The following is a 14886-nucleotide window of genomic DNA, read 5'->3' as shown; positions in this document are numbered from 1 at the left end:
CCAGTGCTCTGCACACAGTAAGCGCTCAATAAATACGATTGATTGATTGATTGATTGATTGATTGAATGTAACCCTGCAAGATGGCTTTCAGAGGCCGGCAAACCTCGTCAGAAGAAAACGTTTCAGGAAGCCTGTTGGCTAGTGACGATCTTAACGAATACCGGACGAGGAACCACAGGTAATAAGAATAATAATAGCATTTATTAAGCGCTTACTATGTGCAAAGCACTCTTCTAAGCGCTGGGGAGGTTACAAGGTGATCAGGTTGTCCCACGGGGGGCTCACAGTCAATCCAGTAGAAGCAGTGTGGCTCAGTAGGAAAGAGCCCGGGCTTTGGAGTCCGAGGTCATGGGTTCAAATCCCGGCTCTGCCAATTGTCAGCTGGGTGACTTTGGGCAAGTCACTTCACTTCTCTGGGCCTCAGTTACCTCATCTGTAAAACGGGGATGAAGACTGTGAGCCCCACGAGGGACAACCTGATCACCTTGTAACCTCCCCAGCGCTTAGAACAGTGCTTTGCACATAGTAAGCGCTTAGAGCCCGGATAGCTCAGTTGGTAGAGCATCAGACTTTTAATCTGAGGGTCCAGGGTTCAAGTCCCTGTTCGGGCGTGATGTGTTTTGTCTCCCCCTTTCAGACTGTGAGCCCACTGTTGGGTAGGGACTGTCTCTATATGTTGCCATCTTGTACTTCCCAAGCGCTTAGTACAGTGCTCTGCACACAGTAAGCGCTCAGTAAATACGATTGATTGATTGATTGAATAAATGCCATTATAAATAAATAAATAAAATCCCTGTTTTACAGATGAGGTAACTGAGGCACAGAGAAGTTAAGGGACTTGCCCAGAGTCACACAGCTGACAGTTGGCAGGGTCGTGATTTGAACCCATGACCACCTACTCCAAAGCCCGTGCTCTTTCCACTGAGCCACGCTGCAGGTGACGCCACTCTGTGCCCGCAGGCTAAGGTGATTGATCAATCAGTGGTATTTATTGAGCGCTCACCGCGTGTAGAGCACTGGACAAAGAGCTTGGGAAAGTATAATAAAATTAATAAATTTGATTCCCTCCCTCAAGGAGTTTCCCATCAGCCTCTACTCTAGCCTACAGCCAGGGAAAATCTATCAGCAACTTGAGGTCTTCCCAACTCTTGGATACAGGGAAGGTTGTGGCTGCTGGAAATGTTGAACTGTGAACCACAAGGTGGTGGGAGCGTCTAGACCATAAGCTCGTCCTTTAGACTGTCAGCTTGTTGTGGGCAGGGAACGTGTATCCCCCCAGTGCTTAGAACAGTGCTTTGCACATAGTGCTTAACAAATACCATTATTATTATTATTATACTGCACCTTCCCCAGCGCTTACTACAGTGCTCTGCGCACAGTAAGCCCTCAATAAATACGATTGACTGATTGATTGGAAACCCTGCTCCCTCTAGCCACTGCCATATTAATCATTGTCCTCGTCTCATATAATAATAATGATGGCATTTATTAAGCGCTTACTATGTGCAAAGCACTGTTCTAAGCGCTGGGGAAGTTACAAGGTGATCAGGTTGTCCCACGGGGGGCTCACAGTCTTAATCCCCATTTCACAGATGAGGTCACTGAGGCCCAGAGAAGTTAAGTGACTTGCCCAAAGTCCCACAGCTGACAGTTGGCAGAGTCGGGATTTGAACCCATGACCTCGGACTCCAAAGCCCGTTCTCTTTCCCACTGAGCCACGCTGCTTCTCTATATGGTTCCTTCTTTCCAAATATGTCTTTTACTAATCCCCTCTTCCCTCTCCTTCTCAGATTGTGATCCCCATGGGGACCGGGGATGGAATCTAATTTTCACTTTTGATTTTTTTTATCTCCCCAGCACTTAGGGCAGGGCTCTGCAGAGACTAGGCACTTAATAAATCCTATTATCACCGCAACTAGGAGAAAATAAGCCACGTTTACGGGTGAGTCGAGGGTGCCAACTCCTGTCTGAATGGGGTGAACGGCCAAGTGACGATGCTTGTGTTCCAGAAGAGAAGCAGCGTGATGGATACAGGGCAAGCCTGGGAATCAGAAGGTCATCCGTTCGATCGTATTTACTAAGCGCTTACCGTGTGCAGAGCGGTGTTCTCGTCCTGGATCTGTCACCTGTCTGCTGTGTGACCTGGGGCAAGTCACTTTACTTCTCTGCGCTTCGGATGCCTCAACTGTAAGAAGGGGGTTGAGACTGTGACCTCACGTGGGACAGGTTCTGTGTCCGTCCCATTTGCTTGTATCCTCCTCAGCGCTTAGTACAGTGCCTGGCACATAGGAAGCGCTTAACGAATACCACAGTCATTATTATTAATAATATATATTATTATTAATATATTAATAATATATAATGATATATAATACTGTTATTAATATATCATTAATGATATGTTTATTATTAATATATAATAATGATAATAATGGCATTTATTAAGCACTTACTATGTGCAAAGCACTGTTCTAATATATTATATACAGATATACAATATACATATATATATAATATATAATATACAGATGTACATCTGTATTCACCCAAGTGCTTGGTTTAAAAACAATGACAGTGTTTCTTAAATGCTCTCTAGGTGCCAAGAACTGTATATATGTATATATGTTTGTACATATTTATTACTCTATTTATTTATTTATTTGTTTTACCTGTACATATCTATTCTATTTATTTTATTTTGTTAATATGTTTGGTTTTGTTCTCTGTCTCCCCCTTCTAGACTGTGAGCCCGCTGTTGGGTAGGGACTGTCTCTATATGTTGCCAACTTGTACTTCCCAAGCGCTTAGTACAGTGCTCTGCACACAGTAAGCGCTCAATAAATACGATTGATGACGATGAAGAACTGTGTGAAGTGCTGAAGTAGAAACAAGGCAATCAGAGCAGACCCAGTCTCTGTCCCACCCCGAGCTCACAGTCCAGCAGGGAGGAAGATCGGTGATCTTATCCCCGTTTCACGGATGAGAAAACTGAGGCCCAGAGAGGTGAGGTGATAATATCCAAAGTTAGACAAGAAGCCAGCGGCAGAACTGGAGTCCACAGTCCAACAGGGAGGAAGATCATTCATTCATTCAATCGTATTTATTGAGCGCTTACTGTGCGCAGAGCACTGGACTAAGCGCTTGAAGTCGGCAACATAGAGAGACGGTCCCTACCCAACAACGGGCTCACAGCCTAGAAGGGGGAGACAGACAACAAAACAAAACATGGAGACAGGTGTCAGAGTCGTTGGAACAGATAGAATTAGATCAGTGATCTTATCCCCGTTTCACAGATGAGAAAACTGAGGCCCAGAGAGGTGAGGTGATTATACCCAAAGTCTAGACAAGAAGCCAGTGGCAGAACTGGAATTGAAAAGTGGGGTCCACTGAAGTATCCTAATCTTTGCAGTCAGTCCACGTAGAGAAGCCATGCCACCCCCAATCAATCATTTCATGGTTTGCATGGAGCGCTTACCGTGTGCAGAGCACTGAACTAAGTGCTTGGGAGAGTCCGCTATGATAGAGTAAACCCTGCCCTCGAGGAGTTTATGGTCTACTTTGTGCAGAGCACTTTACGAAACAGGAGAGGATGAGAGAGTTAGTAGACACAATTCCTGCGCTCAAGGAGCTGACGGGGTCCCGTGTGCACCAACCGGTTCTGAGCACTTGGGAGAAGACAGTAGAGTTCATTCATTCAATTCATTCAATCGTATTTATTGAGCGCTTACTATGTGCGGAGCACTGTGCTAGGAGCTTGGAAAGTACAATTTGGCAACATATAGAGACATTCCCTACCCAACAACGGGCTCACGGTCTAGAAGAGTATCTAGAGTAAATAATAGCAATAATAATGTTGGTATTTGTTAAGCACTTACTATATGCCAAGCACTGTTCTAAGCGCTGGGGTAGATACAAGGTTATTCATTCATTCAATCAATCGTATTTATTGAGCGCTTACTGTGTGCAGAGCACTGTACTAAGCGCTTGGGAAGTCCAAGTTGGCAACATAGAGAGGCGGTCCCTACCCAACAGCGGGCTCACAGTCTAGAAGTTGATTATATATGTATATATGTTTGTACATATTTGTTACTCTATTTATTTTACTTGTACATATCTATTCTATTTATTTTACTTTGTTAGTGTGTTTCGTTTTGTTCTCTGTCTCCCCCTTTTAGACTGTGAGCCCACTGTCGGGTAGGGACCGTCTCTCTATGTTGCCAACTTGGACTTCCCAAGCGCTCAGTCCAATGCTCTGCACACAGTAAGCGCTCAATAAATACGATTGATGATGATGATTATGAAGAGGGAGGGTGCACCAGGACTGGACAGAGTGGGAGCTAGGAGCCGGTGGTGAGATAGAAGAGATTGAAGTACGGTGAGTAGGTTGGCATTCAAAAGCAAAGTTTGCAGGATGGATTGGGCAGTAACCCATCCCCTGTTGCATGGCTCTGGCCCCCCTGCACTTGGGTAAAGTTATTTTAACCCAATATGATTTGGGCGGTCTATCAAAGATGTGGCTTTAAAAGCCAACAACAATAATGAATACAGTGGTGTTGGAAGCACGGAAAAGGCAAGATGAGCGTCGCATAGTATGACATGGGATTACTCAATAGACTTACATCACCGTAATCATAGGAAATTGGCATGATAAATGGCCATTATAATAGAACAGTGCTTTGCCACTTTGCTCAATTTCTGCAGGACTTGCATGCCTCTGATCCCCCCAAGAGAAAGGCACCAATCCAGCGCTTTGAACAGTGCTTTGCACATAGTAAGCGCTTAGTAAATGCCATTATTATTATTATTATATTTGTAAATCCCACCTATGTATTCTCTCCCAATGCTTAATACAGTGCTCTGCACACAGTTAGCACTTAATAAATACCATTACTACTACTATTAATACTCATCTACCAATCCCAGCACTCTAGCGAAATCCCACTCTCCTCAAAACTCCCTATTATCCGTCAGTAGTATTTATTGAGTACTTTCTGTGTGCTGAGCTCTGTATTAAGCACTTGGAAGAGTACAGTAGAACCATATAACAGACACATTTCCTACCCACAGCAGGCTTACAGTCTAGACGGGGAGACAGACATTGATATAAATAAATACATTACGATTGAATGAATAGGTAGGTGAGCGTTGAGGGGCTGGGACGAGGGGTGAATGAAGGGAACAAGTCAAGACGATGCAGAAGGGAGCTGAAGAAAAGGAAAAGAGGGCTTAGTCAGGGAAGGCCTCTTGGAGGAGGTGTGCCAAGCGCTGTTCTAAGCGCTGGGGTAGATACAAGGTAATCAGGTTGTGCCACGCGGGGCTCACAGTCTTAATCCCCGTTCTACAGATGAGGTAACTGAGGCACCGAGAAGTGAAGTGACTTGCCCAAGGTCACACAGCTGACAAGCAGCGGAGGCAGGATTAGAACCCATGACCTGTGACTCTCAAGCCCGTGCTCTTTCCACTAAGCCACGAGAAGATACCATCCCTGCCCTCAAGGAGTTTACAGACTAGAGGGGGAGATCACGTTGGTTCCTCTTCTCCATAACTTTTTCAGCTCAGGTAGGTGAAATTTCATTAGGACGGTAACAGATAAGAAGACTGCCTGTTTCCCCATTCGCTCCCCTCGGCAAATCCATCAGTAAATAGGTTTTCCCAGGACAATGTTCTATCTTTTGGTTTTCAAAAGAAAAATAAAGGGAACAGAAATGAAAGAAGGAAAAGTTCTGTTAGATGTTTCCTTAAAAGCTAGTTTCAGGGACTATAAATACATGCTCTTCCTCTGTCTCATATATATATATATATATATATATATATATATACATGTACATATGAGTGTGTGTATTTACACTTCATATATATTTCATTTAAATGTAAATGTGGAAGAAAAACAAAATACAAAGGCTTTTCAAAGAACCTTCAGGACGAGGAAGCCTTTCAAATTGAAATCTCTTCTTAAATTATTTTTTCTCAAGTCTCTCCAGATCCTCTTGATAATTAATTTCTTTTATATTTTAAACATCTCTTTTTTTCCACAAGGAAGAAAGAAGCGACATCTGTAGAGGAGCTTTGCTTGTCAATATAATACAATGTGTTCCTAGCAAGGGAGGCGTTGGTGCAAACTTACATTGAGATATAAATATATTAGTTTGGGGACTGCTACTTTCAAAGCAAATATTACATTGTCACACATAATGTACCCTCAAGTCAAGGTATATATTAATGGCTTCATTATTAAAATTCGGATATGGCTTCAGACCTATAAATCCATCAGATATGATAATTTCTAAACATGAAAACAGAATTCTAAATGAAAGTTCTCAGTTCAGTAGAGCGGCATGAAAAAATAAACAAATGTTATTAGCTGGGCCGGATTAGAAACAAAGAATATTTTAATTGTAATAAAACACCACTCCTAATTCAAGACTTCGTTTTGATTAAACAAAAATCCCCTTTATTTCCTAGTACAAGGCTGAGCTATAATTTGGACGTCCATTTGGAAGAGTTGATTGTTTTGGGAGACTGTGGATTTGAAGTGGATTAGAAAGCATTGAAACCCTTTTGAATGAAGGGTTTAGGAGTTAGTTGATAACAAGAAGCAGCATGGCTTAGTGGGTAGAGCACGAGCGTGGAAGTCGGCAGGTCACGCGTTCTTATCCCGGCTCCGCCACTTGCCTGCTGTGTGACCTTAGGCAAGTCACTTCACCTCTCTGTGCCTCAGTTACCTCATTTGTAAAATGGAGATTAAGACTGTGAGTCCCTTGTGGGACAGGGACGGTGTCCAACCTGATTTGCTTGAAGCGCTTAGTACAGTGCCTGACACATGGTAAGTGCTTAGCAAATTCCGTGATCATTATAACTATCAATAAATCAATCATATTTGTTGAGCATTTACTATGTGCAGAGCACTGTACTAAGCACTTGAGAGAGCACACTACACTAATAACGATGATGGCATTTATTAAGCACTTACTATAGCACTGTTCTAAGCGCTGGGGAGGTTACAAGGTGATCGGGTTGTCCCACGGGGGGCTCACAGTCTCAATCCCCATTTTACAGATGAGGGAACTGAAGCCCAGAGAAATGAAGTGACTTGCCCAAGGTCACACAGCTGACAACTGGCAGAGCTGGGATTTGAACCCATGACCCCCGACTCCAAAGCCCGGGCTCTTTCCATTGAGCCACGCTGCTTCTCTAACTTTAGTAGACCAGATCCCTGCCCCCGTTGTTGGGTAGGGACCGTCTCTATATGTTGCCGATTTGTACTTCCCAAGCGCTTAGTACAGTGCTCTGCACACAGTAAGCGCTCAATAAATACGATTGAAAGAATTACCATCTCATAGGGGAGAGAGATGCAGACTTCTTTGCACGAATGAGAAGCAGCGTGGCACAGTGGAAAGATCCCGGGTTTGGGAATCAAAGGACCTGAGTTCTACTGCCAACTACCAATTGCTTGCGGTGTGCCCTTGGGTCAGTCACTTAGCTTCCCTGTGCCTCAGTTTCCTCAACTGTAAAATGGGGATTCCATGCCTGTTCCCCCTCCAACTTAGGCTATGAACCCCATGAGGGACAAGGACCGTGTCCAACCTGGTTACCTTATATCTACCCCAATGCTTAGAACAGTGCCTGTCGCATAGTAAGCTCTTAACAAATACAATAATAATATCAACAACAACAACAACAATAATAATAGGAGCCGGGGATCATGTTTGCAGAAGTTCTCTGCATAGTTCCCTGGTATTTGACAAACAAAGCAGGTGTTGACCGAATCTCAAAGCAAGGTTAGGTAAATATTTTCAATATTTTCTTCACGATGTTTCCACACCGTGCTGTTTCTTGGTCTGAAACGGTGTCCCTCCTCAAACCTGACAGACAATGACTCTCCCCCTCTTCAAAGCCTTATCGAAGGCACATCTCCTCCAGGAGGCCTTCCCTGAATAAGCCTCCCCCCTTTCCTCTTCTCCCACTCCCTTCCGTGTTGCCCTGACTTGCTCCCTTGGTTCTCCTCCCCATCCCCGCCCCACAGCACTTATGTACATATCTGCCATTTATTTATTTCTATTAATGTCTGTCTCCTCCCCCTCCCACCCCCCCAGCCGGGCCGTAAGCTTGTTGTGGGCAGGAAATCTGTCTGTTTCTTGTTCTATTGTACTCTCCCAAGTCCTTAGTACAGTGCTCTGCGCACAGTAAGCGCTCAATAAATATGACTGAATGAATGAGTGAATGAGTGATCCTGGTGGTTGACAATGGAAAGCGTGGTCTAACAGAAAGAGCCCCGGGCCGGGAGTCGAGTGACTTGGGTTCAAGTCTCAGCTCTTCACCTGGCCTGCTGTGTGACCTTGGTCAAGTCACATAACCTCTCTGGATCTCAGTTGTCTCATCAGTAAAACTGGGGTAAAATCGATTTTGAGCTCCACAAACTTGTATCTGCCCCACTGCATAGCACATAGCACTGTATATATATATATATATATATATATATATATATGTTTGTACGTATTTATTACTCTATGTATTTATTTTACTTGTACATATTTATTCTACTTATTTTATTTTGTTAATATGTTTTGTTTTGTTCTCTGTCTCCCCCTTCTAGACTGTGAGCCCACTGTTGGGTAGGGACCGTCTCTAGATGTTGCCAACTTGTACTTCCCAAGCGCTTAGTACAGTGCTCTGCACACAGTAAGTGCTCAATAAATACGATTGAATGAATGAATATAGCAAGCACATAGTATATTCCATAGTTAGTACTAATCCTTCATTCAGGAAGGTAAAGAAAATCCACCCCTGTTGAACCAGGTAGTAAAATGGCACATCCATTCCTATACAATCCACATACGCCCACCCGTGCATCCATATGGACAGTCACAGATGAGCATGTTTTTTTCCCAATTAATCTCTCATCTGCCCACTTTACATTCCCCACCTAACACCTCAGGTTTTCTGCTCCATCTAAGCAAATTCCCACAGTCCCGGCATCTAGATCTCCCTGCATATTCTTTATTTCTTCGTCCTGTTTGAAAGTTATCGCAGTGTCTGTCTCCTCCCCCAGACTGTAAACTCCTAAAGGGCTGGGTTTATTCCTACTAATTCTGTTTTGCTCTCCCAACTGCTTGGTTCAGTGCTTCTGTACACAGTAGGTGCTTCGTCAAAGCTATCAATTGATCGATGGACGTGAACAGATTCTTCCTCCAACCGTCAGCGCCAAGCCCACAGACCTCCCGCTCACTCTCCACTGGTTCCTTCCCCTCTGCCTTCAAACATGCCCATGTCTCTCCCATCCTAAAAAAACCCTCTCTTGACCCCACCTCACCTTCTAGTTATCGTCCCATATCCCTCCTACCATTCCTTTCCAAACTCCTTGAACGAGTTGTCTACACGCGCTGCCTAGAATTCCTCAACAACAACTCTCTCCTCGACCCCCTCCAGTCTGGCTTCCGTCCCCTTCATTCCACGGAAACTGCGCTCTCAAAGGTCACCAATGACCTCCTGCTTGCCAAATCCAACGGCTCATACTCTGTCCTAATCCTCCTCGACCTCTCAGCTGCCTTTGACACTGTGGACCACCCCCTTCTCCTCAACACGTTATCTGACCTTGGCTTCACAGACTCCGTCCTCTCCTGGTTCTCCTCTTATCTCTCCGGTCGTTCTTTCTCAGTCTCTTTTGCAGGCTCCTCCTCCCCCTCCCATCCTCTTACTGTGGGAGTTCCCCAAGGTTCAGTGCTTGGTCCCCTTCTGTTCTCAATCTACACTCACTCCCTTGGTGACCTCATTCGCTCCCACGGCTTCAACTATCACCTCTACGCTGATGACACCCAGATCTACATCTCTGCCCCTGCTCTCTCCCCCTCCCTCCAGGCTCGCATCTCCTCCTGCCTTCAGGACATCTCCATCTGGATGTCCGCCCGCCACCTAAAGCTCAACATGTCGAAGACTGAGCTCCTTGTCTTCCCTCCCAAACCTTGTCCTCTCCCTGACTTTCCCATCTCTGTTGACGGCACTACCATCCTTCCCGTCTCACAAGCCCGCAACCTTGGTGTCATCCTCGACTCCGCTCTCTCATTCACCCCTCACATCCAAGCCGTCACCAAAACCTGCCGGTCTCAGCTCCGCAACATTGCCAAGATCCGCCCTTTCCTCTCCATCCAAACCGCTACCCTGCTAATTCAAGCTCTCATCCTATCCCGTCTGGACTACTGCACTAGCCTTCTCTCTGATCTCCCATCCTCGTGTCTCTCTCCACTTCAATCCATACTTCATGCTGCTGCCCGGATTATCTTTGTCCAGAAACGCTCTGGACATATCACTCCCCTCCTCAAAAACCTCCAATGGCTACCAATCAATCTGCGCATCAGGCAGAAACTCCTCACCCTGGGCTTCAAGGCTGTCCATCACCTCGCCCCCTCCTACCTCACCTCCCTTCTCTCCTTCTACTGCCCAGCCCGCACCCTCCGCTCCTCCACCACTAATCTCCTCACTGTACCTCGCTCTCGCCTGTCCCGCCATCGACCCCCGGCCCACGTCATCCCCCAGGCCTGGAATGCCCTCCCTCTGCCCATCCGCCAAGCTAGCTCTCTTCCTTCCTTCAAGGCCCTGCTGAGAGCTCACCTCCTCCAGGAGGCCTTCCCAGACTGAGCCCCTTCTTTCCTCTCCCCCTCGTCCCCCCTCTCCATCCCCCCGCCTTACCGCCTTCCCCTCCCCACAGCACCTGTATATATGTATATATGGTTGTACATATTTATTACTCTGTTTATTTATTTATTTATTTATTTTACTTGTACATTTCTATCCTACTTATTTTATTTTGTTGGTATGTTTGGTTCTGTTCTCTGTCTCCCCCTTTTAGACTGTGAGCCCACTATCGGGTAGGGACTGTCTCTATGTGATGCCAATTTGTACTTCCCAAGCGCTTAGTACAGTGCTCTGCACATAGTAAGCGCTCAATAAATACGATTGATTGATTGATTGATTGATTGATTGGATCGAGAAAATTCATCTGAAGGAATGACTCAAAAGAACAGAGACCCCATATAGAGCCGGATAAAGATGCAACTTGAGAAGTCATTTTTACGTCTTAATCTTGTTCCCGATCGTTGGAAAAAGTTGGCTTTTTCAGCTTGATGTTCCCGCTCTGCTTCAGCTGCAGCTCCCGGGAACCACAATGCCAGAGATGGACAGAGAATTTGAGATTTGAAAATGTCCCAGTTTTCTCCACAACTGAATTTCACTCACTCGACCCTCCTCTCTAGTTTGAATTCCCTAGAGACAAGGAAAAAATAATAGCAGTCCCGAAACCCACCTATGCCATCGTAAGTATTTCCAAACACCCTGTTAAGGCAAAAAGAAAATCGAATCTTATTAACAGGATTAACTTTTTCCCAACAAGTAGCCATATCCATTAAAAATGGTAGCGACCGTGTCAGCAGTAAGGCCCTGAGAAATCATTTAATTAAAAGTTCTTCACCTTTATCAGCGTATCACTTTTGCATTAGGATGACTTTGAGTATTATGACCTGTCACCGAGGATAATCAATGATCAGTTACAGTATGTTTGTGTTATAAAATTCCGTCAAGTCATCAATCCGAGTCTTTACGTACCTGGCGCTGGAAGCTTGATTTATTCTCTAAAGAAAACATTTATAAAGAATAAGAGCAGAAGAAGAGGAAATTAATACTATAAACCTGTCACGAAGCATTTTAGTCAGAATGAAGCCCCAGTAAATTGGAGTCTGTGAGGGGAGACTGAAATTTGCTGTAAGGTTCAGGCTGGGGGCTACTGCCTCTCAAGCCCAGAATGGCCAGGATACGTTCAGTCTGACCTGTCCTGAACGACCCGCTGGCGATCTGCTCTCCCAAGTGCTTAGGACAGTGCTCTAAGCTGAGCCCTCAATAAATACCGCTGAGAGATTGACTTACTAGACGCCCTACAAAGCCTGGAAGGTCGTAGAGTGACCACACATCCCATTTTAGATGGGACAGTCGTGCTTTGCGGGGGGCTACTGTCCTGCCACCAAAATGGCCTAAGGTAGGATCCATTCATTCCTTACTTTTGGTTGGGGTGGAAAGAGGCAATGTGGTGCAGCCTGGAAGCGGAGAGGAGGAGGAGGAGGAGGAAGGAGAAACAGAGGAGGAGGAGGCGGAAGGAGAAACAGAGGAGGAGGAAGAGAAGGGGGAAGAAGAGGCTGGGATGCTACTCTAGCCATCGCTGCCGTGGCAAAATGACCTAGACTGGGGCTCTGTTGGAAAGCAAATTTCAGGCACTGTTCAATAATGATGATGGCATTTATTAAGCGCTTACTATGTGCAAAGCACTGTTCTAAGCGCTGGGGAGGTTACAAGGTGATCGGGTTGTCCCACGGGGGGCTCACAGTCTTCATCCCCATTTTTCAGATGAGGGAACTGAGGCCCAGAGAAGTGAAGCGACTTGCCCAAAGTCACACAGCTGAGAAGTGGCGGAGCCAGGATTTGAACCCGTGACCTCTGACTCCAAAGCCCGGGCTCTCCCCACTGAGCCACGCTGCTTCTCCATGTTTCCTACATCAACCAATCAATCAACCAATCGTATTTCCTGAGGTCTTGCTGTGTGCCGGCCACTGCACTAAGTGCTTGGCAGAGGACAACATAACAATATAACAAACTCATTCCCTGCCCCCAATGAACTTACGGTCTAGAGGGGGAGACAGGCATTAATATAAAGAAATAAATTATTCATTCATTCATTCAATCATATTTATCATCATCATCATCAATCGTATTTATTGAGCGCTTACTGTGTGCAGAGCACTGTACTAAGCGCTTGGGAAGTACAAATCGGCAATACATAGAGATGGTCCCTACCCAACAATGGGCTCACGGTCTAGAAGGGGGAGACAGACAGCAAAACCAAACAAGTAGACAGGTGTCAATACCATCAAAATAAATAGAATTATAGATATATTCACGTCATTAATAAAATAGAGTAAGAAATATATACAGATATACACAAGTGCTGTGGGGAGGGGAAGGGAGTAGGGCAGAGGGAGGGAGGGGGGAGATGGGGAGGGGAGGAGGAGAGGAAAAAGGGGGGGTTCAGTCTGGGAAGGCTTCTCGGAGGAGGAGAGCTCTCAGTAGGGCTTTGATGGGAGGAAGAGAGCTAGTTTGGCGGATGGGCAGAGGGAGGGCATTCCAGGCCAGAGGAAGGACATGGGCCGGGGGTCGACGGCGGGACAGGCGAGAACTAGGCCCAGTGAGGAGGTTAATGGCAGAGGAGCAGAGGGTGCGGGCTGGGCTGGAGAAGGAGAGAAGGGAGGTGAGGTAGGAGGGGGAGAGGTGATGGACAGCCATGAAGACCAGGGTGAGGAGTTTCTGCCTGATGCGTAGGTTGACAGGCAACCGCTGGAGATTTTTGACGGGGGGAGTGACACACCCAGAGAGTTTCTGTACAAAGGTAATCCGGGCAGCAGAGAGAAGTATCGACCGAAGTGGGGAGAGACAGGAGGATGGGAGATCAGAGAGGAGGCCGATGCCGTAATCCAGTCGGGATAGGATGAGAGATTGGACCAGCATGGTAGCGGTTTGGATGGAGAGGAAAGGGCGGATCTTGGCATTGTTGTGGAGGTGAGACCGGCAGGTTTTGGTGACAGATTTGATGTGTGGGGTGACTGAGAGAGCGGAGTCAAGGATGACACCAAGGTTCCGGGCTTGTGAGGCGGGAAGAATGGTAGTGCCGTCCACAGTGATGGGAAAGAAATTACGGATATGTACGTAAATGCTGGGGGTTGGGAGGGGGAATTCATTCAATTGCATTTATTGAGCACTTGCTGTGTGCAGAGCATGAATGAAGGGAGGAAGTCGGGGCGACGCAGAAGGAAGTGGATGAAAGGAAAAGAAGCAGCGTGGCTCAGTGGAAAGAGCCCGGGCTTGGGAGTCAGAGGTCATGGGTTCAAATCCTGGCTCCGCCGCTTGTCAGCTGTGTGACTTTGGACAAGTCACTTAACTTCTCTGTGCCTCAGTTCCCTCATTTGTAAAATGGGGATTATAACCGTGAGCCCCACGTGGGACAACCTCATCACCTCGTATCCCCCAGCGCTTAGAACAGTGCTTCACACATAGTAAATGCTTAACAAATACCATTATTATTATTACCAGCGTGGCTCAGTGGAAAGAGCCCAGGCTTTGGAGTCAAGAGGTCGTGGGTTCAAATCCCGGCTCCGCCACTTGTCAGCTGTGTGAGTTTGGGCAAGTCACTTAACTTCTCTGGGCCTCAGTTCCCTCATCTGTAAAATGGGGGTGAAGACTGTGAGCCCCACGTGGGACAACCTGATTACCTTGTATCTACCCCAGCACTTAGAACAGTGCTTTGCACATAGTAAGCGCTTAACAAATACCAACATTATTATTATTATTATTATAAAAGAGGGCTTAGTCAGGAAAGGCCTCTGGGAGGAGATGTGCCTTCAATAAGGCTTTGACGGGGGAGAATAATTGTCGGATATGAAGAGGGAGGATGCTCCAGGCCAGAGGTGGGACGTGAGTGAGAGGTCGGTGGCGAGATAGACGACATCGAGGTACGGTGAGTAGGTTGGCAGTGGAGGAGCAGAGTACGCGGGCTGGACTGGAGTCGGAGAGCCACGAGATGAGGTGGGGGGCGGGCAAGGTGATTGAGTGATTTAAAGCAGATGGTGAGGAGTTTCTGTTTGATGAGGAGGTGCATGGGCAACCACTGGACGTTCTTGAGGAGTGGGGAAACACGGACTGAATGGATTTGTGGAAAAGTGAGCCGGGCGGCAGAGTGAAGAACGGACTGGAGTGGGGAGAGACAGAAGGAAAGGAGGTCAGCAAGGAGGCTGATAGAGTAATCCAGGCCTCTCTCCACACCTAGGCTGTTAGCACGTTGTGGGCAGGGATTG

The 14886-nt window shown here is 46.3% G+C and overlaps 1 non-coding gene across 1 annotated transcript; it reads left to right on the top strand.

Moving 5' to 3' along the window:
* The first annotated feature begins 539 nt into the window (after nucleotides 1–539).
* Nucleotides 540–612, top strand: TRNAK-UUU. Its single transcript has one exon. It is a non-coding gene; the product is annotated as a tRNA-Lys (tRNA).
* Nucleotides 613–14886: the final 14274 nt, after the last annotated feature.

The sequence above is a fragment of the Tachyglossus aculeatus genome, chromosome X1 (genome assembly GCF_015852505.1).
Source record: "Tachyglossus aculeatus isolate mTacAcu1 chromosome X1, mTacAcu1.pri, whole genome shotgun sequence".
Taxonomy (NCBI): domain Eukaryota; kingdom Metazoa; phylum Chordata; class Mammalia; order Monotremata; family Tachyglossidae; genus Tachyglossus; species Tachyglossus aculeatus.
The sequence above is the reverse complement of the archived record's forward strand: the minus strand, read 5'-3'. Positions and strand labels throughout refer to the sequence as shown.